Here is a 15,191-nt window from a genome sequence, read left to right as displayed (position 1 = left end):
ACAGGGCAGAGTGGTGACACAAAGTGTTCGCCCAGTCTGCATTTGGTCCTGCCAGTGTAGAGGGAACCACATTGTGAGCAACCAACACAGTGGACAAAATTGAAAGAAGTGCAACTTACAGAGGGAATACTATGTGCAATTTTAGTCACCATTTTATTATAAGGATATGATTACACTGGAGAGGAAATTTACCAGGATGTTGCCTGGGATGAAAAGTCTCAATTATAAGGTGAGACTGGATAGGCTGAGTTTGTTTTCCTTGGAGCAGAGGAGGCTGAGTCGGAATCTGATCGAGGCATACGAAATTATGAGAGAAATAGACAGAGTAGATCAAGAGAATCTCTTCCCAATAGCAGACCAAAGGACATAAGTTTAAGGAGAAGAGCAAGTGGTTCTGAGGAAAGCTGATTTTTTTTTCATCCAGAGGGTGGTTGACATATGGATCGTACTGCCTGAGAGGATGTTAGAGGCAGCTAGTCTCACAACCTTCATATAGCATCTGGATGAATACTTAAATAGTTGGGGCATTTTTGGTGCAGATAATGGGATTAGTGTAGTTTAGAGTTTGGGGATTATAAAGTACCTATGTAAGACGTGTAATTGGTATAGCATTTAGTAATGAATAATTATTTTCAGTGATACAAGGAGTGGTAGATGTTAAATCCTATTGAGAAAAGTATGCTGGGATGGGTTTTCATGGGGACATTCAACATATCTTTAAAAACCAAGAATGCATGATAAGGTTTGGCTGAAAGCCAGAACATCCATTCATCTGTTAAAACAGTTGCAACCAAGGGAAATTATTCATTGATTGAAGAGTCAAATGCTTGCAGTTTCTGCCACTGGTTCTTTAAATGTCTGCTAAATTGATATTTTTTGTAGGGCTGCAAGTTTCTTCAAGAAAGTTATGAATGAATCATATTTGAAAAAGAAAGATTTTCATGTTACTATAGAGTGGAGTTATAACATCTGTATACTAAGTAAATGGGCATGGAAGTAAATCAGATTCACAGGGAGGGTTTTAGAAGGTATGGAGGTAAGTAGTTAAGGATGAAGGTATCGAAGAGTGTTCGAAGGGCATAGGTTGCAATGGAGAGGTCACAAGCGGCCTTGTGAACTGTGAGCATTAGAGAGTTATTTTCAGTTTTATTGGTTTTACTATAACTGGAGTGAATTCCTAAGCACCGATAAAAGGCCTATACCCACACCTGAAAGCTTTGCAACCAGCTCCAAACATTTTCCAGAGATAGCAAGCCTGATTCTTGTTAGCACTCACTCCACACCAAGCAAAATGCTGTCATTGCAGGAACCTGCTCCCAAGGCATGAGGGCTGAGCCAGGAAATTTCTCAACTCCTGCTGTTCACCCCTTGTGTTTGATGAAAACCCAGCCTAATACATTTTTGCTACAGATACGTAGGCAAATTTTGGCCAGATGTAAAAGTAACAGGTTGTTGTCATGGGTGATTTTAACTTCCTGTATATTGACTGGGACTCACTTAGTGTTTGGGGTGTGGATGGGGCAGAATTTGTAAGGAGCATCCAGGAGGGCTTCTTGAAACAGTATGTAGATAGTCCAACTAAGAAAGGGGCTGTACTAGACCGAATATTGGAGAATAAGCCTGGCCAGGTGGTCGACGTCTCAGCAGGGGAGTAGCTCGGGAAAAGTGATTACAATTCAATAAGCTTTAAGGTACTGATGGATAAAGATAAGTGTAGTTGTCAGGTGAAGGTGCTAAATTGGGGGAAGGCTAATTACAACAACATAAGGCAGGAACTGAAGAATATAAATTGGAGGCAGATGTGTGAGGGCAAATCAAAATCTGGTATGTGGAAGGCTTTCAAGTGTAAGTTGATAGGAACTCAGGACCAGCACGTTCCTGTAAGGATGAAGGATAAGTATGGCAAGTTTAGGGAACCTTGGATAATGGGAGATATTGTGAGCTTAATCAAAAAGAAAAAAGAATCATTTGTCAAGGCTGGGAGGCTGGGAACACACGAAGCAAGGGTGGAATACAAGGAATGTCAAAATACACTTAAGCAAGGAGTCAGGAGAGCTAAAAGGGGTCATGAAAAGTCATTGGCCAACAGGATTAAGGAAAATCCTAAGGCTTTTTATACATATATAAAGAGCAAGAGGGTAGCCAGGGAGAGGGTTGGCCCACTCAAGGACAGGGAAGGGAATTTATGTGTGGAGCCAGAGGAAATGGGCGAGGTATTAAATGAGTACTTTGCGTCAGTATTCACCATAGAGAAGGACTTGGTGGATGATGAGTCTAGGGAAGGGTGTGTAGATAGTTTGTATTATGTTGAGATCAAAAAGGGGGAAGTGTTAGGGGTCTTGAAAAACATGAAGGTAGATAATTCCCCAGGGCCTGATGGGATATACCCCAGAATACTGAGAGAGGCAAGGGAGGAAATTGCTCAATCTTGAGAGAAATCTTTGTATCCTCACTTGCTACAGGGGAGGTGCCAGAGGATTGGAGAATAGCCAATGTTGCTCCTTTATTTAAGAAGGATGGCAGTGTTAATCCAGCTAATTACTGGTGAGCCTTACGTCAGTTGTAGGGAAATTATTGGAGAGGATTCTTCGAGATGGGGTTTACTCCCAATTGGAAATAAGTGAGCCGAAGATGATCGATAAAGGTAGGGCAGTGGATGTTGTCTATATGGACTTCAGTAAGGCCTTTGACAAGGTCCCTCATGGCAGGCTGATACAGAAGGTAAAGTCACATGGGGTCAGAGGTGAACATGCAAGATGGATTAAAAAACTGGCTCAGTCATAGAAGACAGAGGGTAGCATTGGAAGGGTGCATTTCTGAATGGAGGGCTGTGACTAGTGGCTTTCCTCAGGGATCAGTGTGGGGACCTTTGCTATTTGTCATATATATAAATGATTTGAAGGAAAATGTAACTGGTTTGATTAATAAGTTTGCGGATGACACAAAGGTTAGTGGAATTGCAGATTGCAATGAGGGCCGTCAAAGGATACAGCAGGATATAGATCATTTGGTGACTTGGGCAGAGAGATGGAAGATGGAGTTCATTTTGGAAAAATATGAGGTAATGCATTTCAGAAGCTTTTCTGGCTGTTCGCATCATTGTCTCTAAAACAATGAATCCACTAATTAGAAAATGAGTCAAGTCTCCAGTTCGAGTCCTTTATATCCTCAAAGACAGTACTTTCCTTCTGTTCTGAAGCAATTACAGTTTTACTGAGAGTTTGGCTTCATTCATGATCAATACTTTGTCAGGGACACCAGCAATATCATCCATCAGAGGAGCCAAATTTGCAGTGAGATATTGCACCAACCAGTATATTGAAACATCTCCTCAGGGTGAATACTGTATTATTTAATTTGAATGTCAAAAACGCACAATCAAAATTTAGCATTTTACAAATAGTAGTGCTACTGCATTCAGATTTGTAGGCAAATTAAAGTGGTAATGTTTCCACTTAACTAAATTAATTCATAGGTTGAGGGCATCCCTGACAAGGCCACTATTTATTATCCATCTGTAACAGGTGAAATGACAATGGAGCAGCGCTCCAAAAGCTTGTGATTTCAAATAAACCTATTGGACTATAATCTGACATCATATAACTTCTGAATACAGTGGTGGACTGCCCTTTTGCATCAGTGCAGTCCATTTGATGTTGGAACATCCAAAATTTGTCAGGGAGGGAGTTCCAGGACTTTGACCCAACAGTGAAGAAGCAGCCAAGGTTAAATCTGCAGTACAGGTTAAATCAGAGACTGCCAACCTCATCAAAATATTTAAATTAAAAATCTGCATTCTGGAAGCCAGCGATGCCTACACCCTGAATGAATAAGATAAAAAAGTCTCTTGGTTTTGCTGCATTTAACTTGGAAGTTTGGGGTTGGGGCTGGTTTGACATTTAGATACCTTAATCTCGATCTCAACTACTTTTGGGGCTTAAAAGTCACCTCATAATGTCTGACAGCCACGGATTGCAGATCCAATAAGAAATTCTTCCAAAAAGAGGGACTGGACACTTAATGTTGATAATGCTTTCTCTCTCCACAGATGTTACCAGACCGGCTGAGTTTCTCTAGCTATTTCTGTTTTTGCATAAGAAATTATTTAACTCTGCTGATAACTTGGCAAAACATGGCCTAACCTCTTTCCCACCAGATGTCCTGCCTTCGATATCAGACTAGACTCAATGCTACAGTCTCTTCATAACACTAATTGGCTGACATTCCCAACAGTCACATGATTGATGGCAGGACAACATTCCATGTGGTGTGCTGCAACAGTAGGTGCTGAAACAATTAGAACCTGTGCCTCACATTCTGTCTTCCTCACTCACCAGAAACAATAAAATCCAATCTAACGTGCATGACAGCAGCACCAACTGTGGGAGAAGATAACGTCTGGATTTTCTTTAGTACATGCTCACAAAACAACTAGCCATGGGACTGAGACTGGGCTAGATTGTGGACTTTGCTGGGTTTGGGGGTTTTGGGCAGTGAATAGCTCAGGCTAACCCAGGCTGGTTGAGTGAGCTCAAGTGTGACTTTAAGCAAAGGAATAGACTATAATATAAACAGAAAAAGATAAATTCAGTGCCATGCAAAATCTAGCAAGTTGTACAGAAGAGTTTTTAAAAATAAAACATGAATGCCACATTCCAAATAATGTCTGGTTTTCAAACAGCTGGTATTTGAGAGATTGTCCTTCTCTGATCACCACTTTAAGCCTTTTGCCAATGTCTAGTAGATTGTGCTAACATTGTTTTTAGAAATATAACTAAAATTGTCAACTAGATTAGAGAATCCTTTTTATAGATTTTCATATCAGATCCCCAAAAACTGTGCACTGTATGGAAGACAATGAAACCATTGATTCTATGCTCGTATAATGTGCCTTAATCTGACTCATTCAGTGAGGAACCTCAGCCACAGGATTGTGTCTCATGAGGACAAAGCCAACATCCTCAACTGAGGGGTTGTGGCCATCTCTCTGTTTATACACAAATATCATTGATTTGGTGAAAACCGTATGTTCACCTAAAGCAATCACAGAATGGTCCAGTAAGATAAACCATAAAATAATTTTTGTGTCCATGTTGACTAACAAGTCTTTTGTGATGCGATCTGTCATTGTGTGATACTTGTCTCTCTTCAGAGTTTAAGAATCAGCTTGGCAGTTTGAGGTCCAGCAGCAGGTACAGTCTTAATTACATTTTCAAAAATTCAGAGTATCGAGAGCAGTACCCTATTCTTTGTCAGAAAGGGTACACTTTGCTATCAATGTTCTCATTTTTTTTCTAGCTCAGCAACCTGACATTAGTGGTAGGCAAGTTATTGGAGAGGATACTGAGGAACAGAATCAACAAACATTTGGATAGTCAAGGTCTGATTAGGGATAGTCAGCATGGATTTGCACGCAGGGAGTCAAGTCTGACAAATCTTTCAGAGTTTTTCGAAGACGTAACCAAGAGGATAGATGAGGGTAGAGCAATGGCTGTTGCCAACATGGAACTTTACCAAGGCCTTTGACAAGTTCCCACACAGCAGACTAGTCATGAAGGTTAGCTCGCATGGGATCCAGGAGGGGCTCACTAATGGGATTCAAAATTGGCTCAATGATAGGAAGTAGAGGGTGATGGTTGAAGGTTGTTTCTTGGACTGGAGGCCCGTGACTCGTGGTGTGTCACATGGGTCGGTGCTGGGCCCTTTGTTATTTGTTATTTACATAAATGATCTGGATGTGAATGTACAAGGCATGATTAGTAAGTTTGCAGATGATACAAAATTAGGAGGTATTGTTGATAGTGAAGAAGGTTATCAAAAATTACAGAGGGATCTTGATCAGATGGGGAAGTGGGCTGAGGATTGCAAATACAATTCAATACAGATAAGTTTGAAAAGTCAAATTAAAGTAGGACTTATACAGTAAATGGTAAAGTCCTGAGGAGTGTTGTGGAACAGAGGGACCTAGGAGTACAATACATTGTTCATTGAAAGCAGCATCACAGGTAGACAGGGTGGTGAAGGAGACATTTAGCATACTGACCTTTATTGTTTGAGGCATTGAGCATAGGAGTTAGGGCATTATGTTACAATTGTATGTCGTTGGTGAGGCCACACTTGGAGTATTGTGAGCAGTTTGGTCACCCTGTTACAGGAAAGACATAGTTAAATTGGAAAGTGTGCAAAGCAGATTTACTAGTAGACCTGGCTTATGGAGGTTGGCCAGGATAGGACTTTATTCCTTGGAATGTGGGAGAATGAGGGGTGACTTTATTGAGGTGTATAAAATCATGAGGGGCATAGATAGGGTGAATGCTTATTGTCTTTTTCCCAGGGATAGAGAATTGAAAATTAGAGGGAATAGGTTTAAGGTGAGAGGGGAAAGGTTTAACAAGGGCCTAAGGGGCAACTTCTTCTCACAGAGAATGGTGCGCATATGGAATGGGCTGCCAGAGAAAGTGGTTGAGGCAGGTACAATAGCACATTGAAAAAACATTTGGGTAGGTACATAGATGGGAAGGGTTTAGAGGGATACATACCAAATGCAGGCAGTTGGAACTAGCTGTGTGGGCACCATGGTCAGCATAGACCAGTTTGGGCCAAAAGGACAGTTTCCATACTGTATTACTCTATGACTCCTCTATGACTCTAACCAAATTTTGCAAGTTCCTCCATATCCAGGTACCAAGTGATTGAAGGAATATTCAACAGGACACCAATGTAAAGACTAAGGTGCAAATAATTCCCAGTGAGAATCAGCATATCATTCAAAAGTGAGAACTGTTATTGCTTTTCAGGGCTCGGAGATCTGCTGTTATCTACAACCACAATCGCCTGCCTTGGTCCATGCTTGCACATCTACTGCAGCTTCTCTATGACATCCATCATCCTCCCATACCAAGGAGTTGCCCTCTTTCTGTTCCATCCTCCCGACTCTCAAGAAGAGGTCTTTGTGCCTTTTCAACTCCAATCAAATTGTCAAAGCATATACATTTTCCATTTTGAATGTCACTTTTTAGAATTCTGTTTGTTACATAAGGTAGTTATTCCAAATTAGTTTATGTTGAAGTTGCATAAAATTCCCACCGATTCAGATGATTTCATGCAGTCTTTGGATGGAGAATCAAGCAACAGATTTTCTAATTATCTAGAACAAATCAACTTACATTGTGTCTTTTGCTATAATGCAATTGACAATGTAATGTTGGACAAGTACCTCTTCTTAATAATTAGCAATGGCCTATCCTTAATCATCAATAATCAGTAATGCCCTCAGACTTAGTATAGGGAAATGCTGGGGTGCATGATCACTCTTGGTAATGATATTTTGATTTGGTTTTGATAGGTGAGCATTGTAAGTTTTCATTTACCTGTTGAAATGCTTTCGTTATAGTTGTAAAGGGGAGGCTTGATGATAAAATTACACCTGAATAACCTGGAGCCCAATATGACATGGCAATCAGTAGTAAGCACCATCAAAGTAACAATGGTGGACAGAATCTATTTGAGCCTGGAGAAAACACCTTCTGAAGGCAGATTTGTTTACCATTTTGAATATATTATTATTTTAAAAAGGTAAAACCAGTCAGTCAGCAGCTGAAAGGTCTAAATTGTCAAGCAGTCAGTAACACATGGGAGTTGAAGGAATGGTAAAGCAGCACTCTAGAAGAAAACTTTGACTTCAGAGCTGGTGAAAGGTGCAATAAAAACAGCAAAGAGAGTAAAAATTAGCAACACTGGCAAAGAGGCAGAATTTTTTAAGGGCAAAAAAAACTTGTGAGCGCAATTGCGCGCTCCCAAGGTAAAGCTAGAGAGCCCTGAGGGCAAGTGGGAAAAACATTACAATAACTTTGCAAAACACCAGGCTGTACATACCTTTTTAAATAAGCTATGCTGTAATCTTAAGTAGGCTCCAATAAACACAGCAAGGATATCTTGGGGTTGCAGTATCAGAAAATGGACACAGTTTAGTCAAAGGAACAAAAAGGAAAATTTAAAATTGTTGAAGGAAGAGTGACAGAAAGAAGAACTTCGAAAAAACATGAGTTGAAATACAATTTTTGCCAAATGATTTACTGTGGCTGCAGCCATGAAAATTTATTTCAAAATTGTGCAATCGTAGGCATTATGGTTTCAACTATGAAAAGCACGAAAATAACCATTTTGCTCTTGAAGAAGTGAGAAACCATCATCTTGGCTTCAGAAGATGGGAAAACACTCCAGAATGTGGAAACCACCATTCTGATCACTAATAAAAGATACAAAACCACAAAAAGCAGCACAGGGATATAATATGATATGCAGTACAATTTAAATCTTAAAGGTAACACAATACAGTTTTGCTAGTTAATAGAACATTAAGGTTTATTGAGTGAATTTTATACAATATTATCATAGAATTTGAAAGGTTGATGAAAAAAGATAGTCCCACAGTATTGTTATATTACAGAAGTATTCAGACTTCAAGATATCAGAATTAAAATAATTCTAAATAATCGATTTAGCACAAGAATGGAAGCTGAAAGGCAACATATTACGACCAGCATTGTACTACTACACAGTGAAGAACAACTTTAAAGTAGTAAGAACACATCAGGAAGAAATGAAAGGAGGGATAATGCATTCAAAGGATTCAATATAGGAGATGGGCCAAAATGAGATCGGATTGGACTTCTTGGAGGAACAATTACTGGGAGCTACAGAATGCCATCTGAAAATCAACAAGTCAATATATTGATGTAGTAAGTAGCTCCTATAGTGGAAGGTATTATAACTGACCAAAATATCAAAGAAGGGATGGATACTGCTGACAAAGTTTGAAAAAATGTTGATAATTACTTCAATCTGAGAACAGAGTTCTTGCAAAGGAATGTTGAACAGAAGAGTTCAGCATTCAAGGGAATCCAGATCATTTAATTAGTGATCTCTATAACTTAGTAGAAACCCAAGACTATGGAGCTACAAAATAACAATTCATAGGAGAATGATTTTTGTTGGAATTATTGATGAGTCTTGATAGTATAATACTTGTACAATAGATGTAAAAATAATATATACAGGGTAAACAAAACTCCAAAAATCAAACATCCAGGCCATAAGATGGATAGTTATTTTTTTCTTCAGATTGTCTTTGGTCTTGCAATAATGAGATGCTGTTGTCTGTAAAGTGATGGTGGTGAGACAGACAGAAATAAACAGAGAGATAGTAAGACAGACAGATAGCGTAAAAGAGAGGGATGGAGAAAGAGGAAGATAGAGATAGAGGAAGAGGAGCTTTCCATCTTCAAGTACTGGCTATTTTCCACTCCCTTCTGCTCTCGACATTTACACTTTACTTTGCAGTTCATCCAATCAGAGGACTGGTGCCAGGTAGAATTTCCTTAACTCGGAAGACTGTTGGTGCCATTCAGTCTTGAATTCTCCATCTTACCATTTCCATAAAGCACCATTGTATTTCATAGCTCAACTATATGCAACATTTAATTTTCAAGTTGTAGCAACTTTCCTGGTATTCTGGTTATAACAATCCTACATCCCTTTCAATTTATAGTCCTCAAAAATGAAAATATACAGTCTCTTACATTATCAAAGGTATGGGACATCTATCTATAACAGGCCATACCTGATTGGCAAGAGTTAACCTGAACAGAAACAAACAGAATAATATTGAAGAAATTAATTAAAACTACTTGCAAAAGCATCATGGAGATAAAAGGCACATAATATATTCTTCTGTACTTGACAACACCTACATTTTGTTTGGTCTTAAATTGTTCAAGCACATCACTATGTCTAAAGCTTTCTTTCTCCTTAGTACAGAATATTGGCACATATTGGCAAACGTTGAAAAAAAAACAAGATGAGGGGCAGTATGCAGCAGCTTGTAGGAGGGAATTAGATATTAAAATGACTAAATACACAAAGTGTTTGCACCTCCAGACGTAATTAATTATTAATAGCATACTCTCAATCTTTTGCTTTGGCCGGCTTGCCCACTGTTCGCAGAAGCACAGACATATGTTATAAAATTAACAAGCAAGGTCCTCAGAAACCAGATTATGAGGACTGAATGCAAATAAGCTGCCTTACAAAAAAGATGAGGGCCATTATTAAAATAATAAATTTTAATGATGTATCGAAATAAGGAACAGCACACAGAATAATAGAACGACTGCTATAGAGAAGGATAGATTTCAGCTGGTCACTGAAAGCAATAAAAAAGATGTTTTCAATTGACTGTTCCTGAAACCTCCATTTTTGTGCTATGGAAAAGATTTTGAATATCTTACTTTCCTGCCGTTCTCCCATGCTAGTTCAGTGCCCTGCCACATTCGCCCAATCCACGAAATTCCAGAGTGTACAAGGTCCTGTTGGAAGAGTTCATGTTTAGATCAACAGTTTCAATTTAGTGCAACCAGTCATGGATATTTCTAAGCTGTGGTCAGCCTGTCCATCAAAACAAAACAAAATACTCATTATTATACAGCCCCACAAAGCTTTACAAGGTGCTTCACAGGTGCACTATCAAACAAAAATGTGAAGATGAGCCACATAAATGCATATTAGAAGAGATGTCCCAAAAACTACTTAGGAGGATGGGTGTAATGGTGCTCTGAAAGCAGGAAAGAGTTATGGAGAGACAAGAACAAGAAGATTCCAGGCCAAATTTGAGTACTCCAGAACAATCTTGATGTTTCAACAGTCAGGTTAAGAAATAATAAAACCTGGTTAAATAGAACCGTATTCTAAATTTTTTCACTTGATCTCAGCTAACCTCCAAGCTAATGCCTTAATAGGTAGAATTTTCTTGCTGTATGTGCAACAGAAAGTGTATGAATGCTTTGTATCAGTTTAACATTTTACCCTATCAATGTTTGAGGTGATCCAAGGAACATAGCCTACTTTACCAAAGCTATTTCTTAAAGTGTATGCACTCCATGGGCAAAATCATTAACTCTTCTGGAAGCCAGAATCGAGGCAAGAAGGGAATTTAATTGTGTGAAGAACCAAAAATCTGGTTTTCGATGGCGGGTAGAAAGTTTAAAATTAAGCTCTTGGAACAAAGAAACTAGTTTGAGCATCCCACAGATGGGTTAGGGTTAGCTGTTTTTGGCTGATTTTGCATTCCTTAAGTGTAATTAAACGGGCAGCTCACTGGAATTAATTTCCTCACCTCAATTAATTTATCCACATGCGAGAAATACGTGCCTTCCAAATCCTAATAGCATGCAAGATGTGATGAAAGTAAACCACTGCAGATACTGGAGATCTGAAATAAAAACAGAACATGATGGAGAAACTCTAGCAGTATTGGCGGAGAAAAAAAAAGCCATTGTTTCGAGTCCAATATGACTCTTCACCAGAACTGTAAACTTTAACTCTGTTTCTGTCTCCACAGATGTTGCTAGACTTGCTGAGTTTCTCCTGCAGTCTCTGCACATAACATGCTTGCACCTCGGATGTTGGAGGGAGTAGCTACTGCTTTATTCATTTTTGTTTTGTTCGGGGAGTAAAAGATTACTGAAGGAACCAAGCGGAGGCTTGGTGACCGTTTTGCAGAAACCAAGTGGAGGCTTGGGGACCGTTTTGCAGAACACCTACGCTCGGTTCACACTAAACAACTGCACCTCCCAGTCGCGAACCATTTCAACTCCCCCTCCCATTCCTCAGACGACATGTCCATCCTGGACCTCCTGCAGTGCCACAACGATGCCACCCGAAGGTTGCAGGAACAGCAACTCATATTCCGCTTGGGAACCCTGCAGCCCAATGGTATCAATGTGGATTTCACAAGCTTCAAAATCTCCCCTCCCCCTACCGCATCCCAAAACCAGCCCAGCTCGTCCCTGCCTCCCTAACCTATCCTTCCTCCCACCTATCCCCTCCTCCCACCTCAAGCCCCACCCCCATCTCCTACCTACTAACCTCATCCCGCCCCCTTGATCTATCCGTCCTCCCTGGACTGACCTATCTCCTCCCTACCTCCCTACCTCCCCACCTACACTCACCTTTACTGGCTCCACCCCCTCCTCTTTGACCTGTCTGTCTCCTCTCCACCTATCTTCTCCTCTATCCATCTTGTATCCACCTCCCCCTCTCTCCCTCTTTATTTCAGAAGCCCCTTCCCCTCCCCCATTTCTGAAGAAGGGTCTAGGCCCGAAACGTCAGCCTTTCTGCTCCTATGATGCTGCTTGGCCTGTTGTGTTCCCCAGCTCTACACCGTGTTATCACTGAAGGAGGGAAGCTGGACCATAATGAACACAGGTCATGGAGGCTGAGTGAGGGTGGAAGTGTGTCTTGAGAAGGGAGACACACTGACCAAGGAAAGGAGGCAGCCTGTTGAGAGAAGAGTAGAAGGTCAAAAACATTTTACTGTGAGTGTCCGCTCAAGAGCCCAAGGGATATGCTCCTGTCTTGCAGGGAATTAATGCTTGTCCAGTGCTGGTTGAATATGGCACCAGGATCTTCAATCCTGGAAGGAAATATGGGGGACATTGAATTCATGTCTGCATGTCACAATGTTCACTCATGCATTCATCTGTAATGAACTCACAACCATTCAAGTAAAGACAACCTCCCCCAGTTGAAGTGACTCACTTCCACACTTGCCACTAAACTGCTATTCCAGGAAGATTCCAGCCCATATCACAGTCCTATCGGTGAAACAGCCTCATTTAGCTTAGACATGGCAATAAAGTTTTTATATGTGTCAGCTATCTGGCTGAACTTAAATAGTAGATTGAGAGGTAACTACAAGGAGTTTGAAACTGTAATTCAATAAAAAAAATGACAAATTGACAAAACCCAAAATGGTTTTGTAGCAGCTTTATATCAAAGTACAGACAGCTGTAGGCAATATATCTAGTACATTCTACTCATTCATATAAGGTGGTTGGATAATGAGGGATCTGATAGATGATGCAATGTACTATTCTACTGCTAAGATGTAGCTGCATTAAGTGACATTTCCCTTTAAGGTCACAATACCTAAATGTTCTAAAAATATACTGTCTTAGGTCAATTAAGGGTGGCTATTGATGAAGTAAGTTTAGTAAATTTGCACATGAATATCCAGCGTCAGATCTCGGTGATGATCTGCATTTGAAAAGATCACTGGGAACGCAGATCTGGCTAAGCAGTCATGCCAAAGTGGTCAATATGAGATGGCTAGTTTCCAGGTAACAATGAAAGCTCCAAACTGGAAATCTCCACAAGCAGGTCGAACCAAGTAGTTAAGCACTCCAGCTGGACTGTTATGGTTGTTAGAAAATGCCAGAACATGTCAATTATAGGTTGGACCAGAAAGCTGTTGAGCCCATGGATAGCATAGGATACTGGGCACTGAATGGAGCAAGACAGGTTACTGGAGTTTCTGCAGAGGCACTGAAGAAAGCCAGCGAAGCCACCACTTTGTTCTGGTTCATATGAATTACATACACTGACAAAAATGTTAACGACCTGAAATTTTAACTTTTTTGCCTTCTCCACAGCTGCTGTCTGACCTGGTGAGTATTTTGACCATTTTCCACTTAATTTTCAGATTTCCAGCATTAGCATTATTTTGTTTTTATGTCCGAATGCTTTGCACACAGTTGGGAGGACCAAAGCTACTTGCAAGATAACATTGTCTAGTTACTACTATAAATTAGAAATAATTATTTTATTCTGAATTGTTTCACGTTGTTGCTTTGAATAGTACTGGTAAGTTTTTCCTGGATGAAAATGTTCTTCCAGCAACTTGATTGGTTGCTTGTTACTGCTTCACAGTTTGTGGTTGGTAACGGTGGGGTTAGGGCTTAAATAAGTATGTGGATGAATGTCTGAGATAAACTGTGATCTCTATGTATGACCTGAATAGTACCAAATTGAATTAGAAGGTTGACCCCAATTCTGAGCATGTTGCTCTGTAGTTTTGCCATAATGAATAGTAAAACAGTCAACATAGCTTAACAGTTATATGTCAGAGATGAGCTTGTATCAAGATTCAAAGAACCCAAAGCAGAACATGATGAAACAGTAACTTTCAAATTAAAGTTGAATCTTTTCTTGTTTAATGGGATTCCTTACTTTGAATCATGCCAACAGGGAGGAAGTATCAATAGGGTTAGATACAGATGTATGGCAGGGCGCTCAATTAAATAATACATCACATGGACTACTGGTCCAAAGAAGCTGTTTCCATGCTGTAAATCTGAAGTTATTCTGTCCACCTTAAATTTCTACCTGATTTGTTGATCTTGCAGTTAGTCACAATTGATCAGTGATTTAGTGGTCCTCGTGTTCGCTGACCACTTATTTTTATTTTTCCATGCTTGACAGTTATAACTATGACACATTCTGGCTGATAAAGAAATCATTAAATTATGTAACTTTCTACCTCAAATCGTTACACTTCCTAGCTTGTCAAATTGCTAATAATCGAGGAATATTGGTAATATCACAAAACAAACAATCCAGAGAAACAGGCTAAAGCTCTGAGTACTTGGGTTCAAATTCTACAATGACAACTGGTAGAATTAGAACTCAGTTAAAAAGTATGTAATTATAAATCTTGTGACTGTAATCACGACCATCAAACTGTTATCAGTTGTTGTGCAAACCCATCTGGTTCACCAATATCCTTTATGGAAGGAAATCTGCTGTTCTTACCTGGTCTGGTCTACATGTGACACCAGACACTCAGGAATGTATTTGACTCTTATCTGCCTTCAAAAATGGCTGAGTAAGCCACTCTGTTCAAGGGCAATTAGGGATAAATCAAAGAAAGCCGGGTGTTTTCTAAGGTTTATGAATCCCATAACTTTTCCCACTTTTCACAAATGCAAAATCCTGTCTGTTTCATTTTTTTCTGAATCATTATTCTGCTAACATCCAGAGCATCGGCTGTTCAAACCTCATATGTCCATATTAAGAGCAACCAATATCAATGAGATTCTTACAGGGAGGTTGCTTTCAGTACAGCTTACCATTCTCTCCTATTCTCAGCTCTTATAATTACTCATTCAGCCTTTTTTCTGTCCTGGCCTGCTATTCATAATGTCTTTTTTAAATATTCGTATCTCTCTCTCACTGGACTCTATCTTCACCTATCCTTTCACCTGTTCCCTTGTCTCCATGCCCTTAACTTTGTCTACACTATAAATACCACACCTTTTTTTCCACAGCTGCGAACAGTTCTGATGAAGAGTCAC

The 15,191-nt window shown here is 39.8% G+C and overlaps 1 long non-coding RNA gene across 1 annotated transcript in view; it reads right to left on the bottom strand.

The window, feature by feature from the left end:
• Positions 1-15,191, bottom strand: part of LOC125483213 — a 62,437-nt gene that overhangs the window by 20,383 nt on the left and 26,863 nt on the right. Inside the window, exons 2-3 of the long non-coding RNA XR_007262176.1 lie at positions 11,174-11,269; positions 10,290-10,367 (exon numbers count right to left, since the gene is read on the bottom strand). This is a non-coding gene — a long non-coding RNA (uncharacterized LOC125483213). The remainder of the gene's footprint in view (positions 1-10,289; positions 10,368-11,173; positions 11,270-15,191) is intronic.

This window comes from Rhincodon typus, chromosome 5 (assembly GCF_021869965.1).
Source record: "Rhincodon typus isolate 14 chromosome 5, sRhiTyp1.1, whole genome shotgun sequence".
NCBI classification, from domain to species: domain Eukaryota; kingdom Metazoa; phylum Chordata; class Chondrichthyes; order Orectolobiformes; family Rhincodontidae; genus Rhincodon; species Rhincodon typus.
The sequence above is the reverse complement of the archived record's forward strand: the minus strand, read 5'-3'. Positions and strand labels throughout refer to the sequence as shown.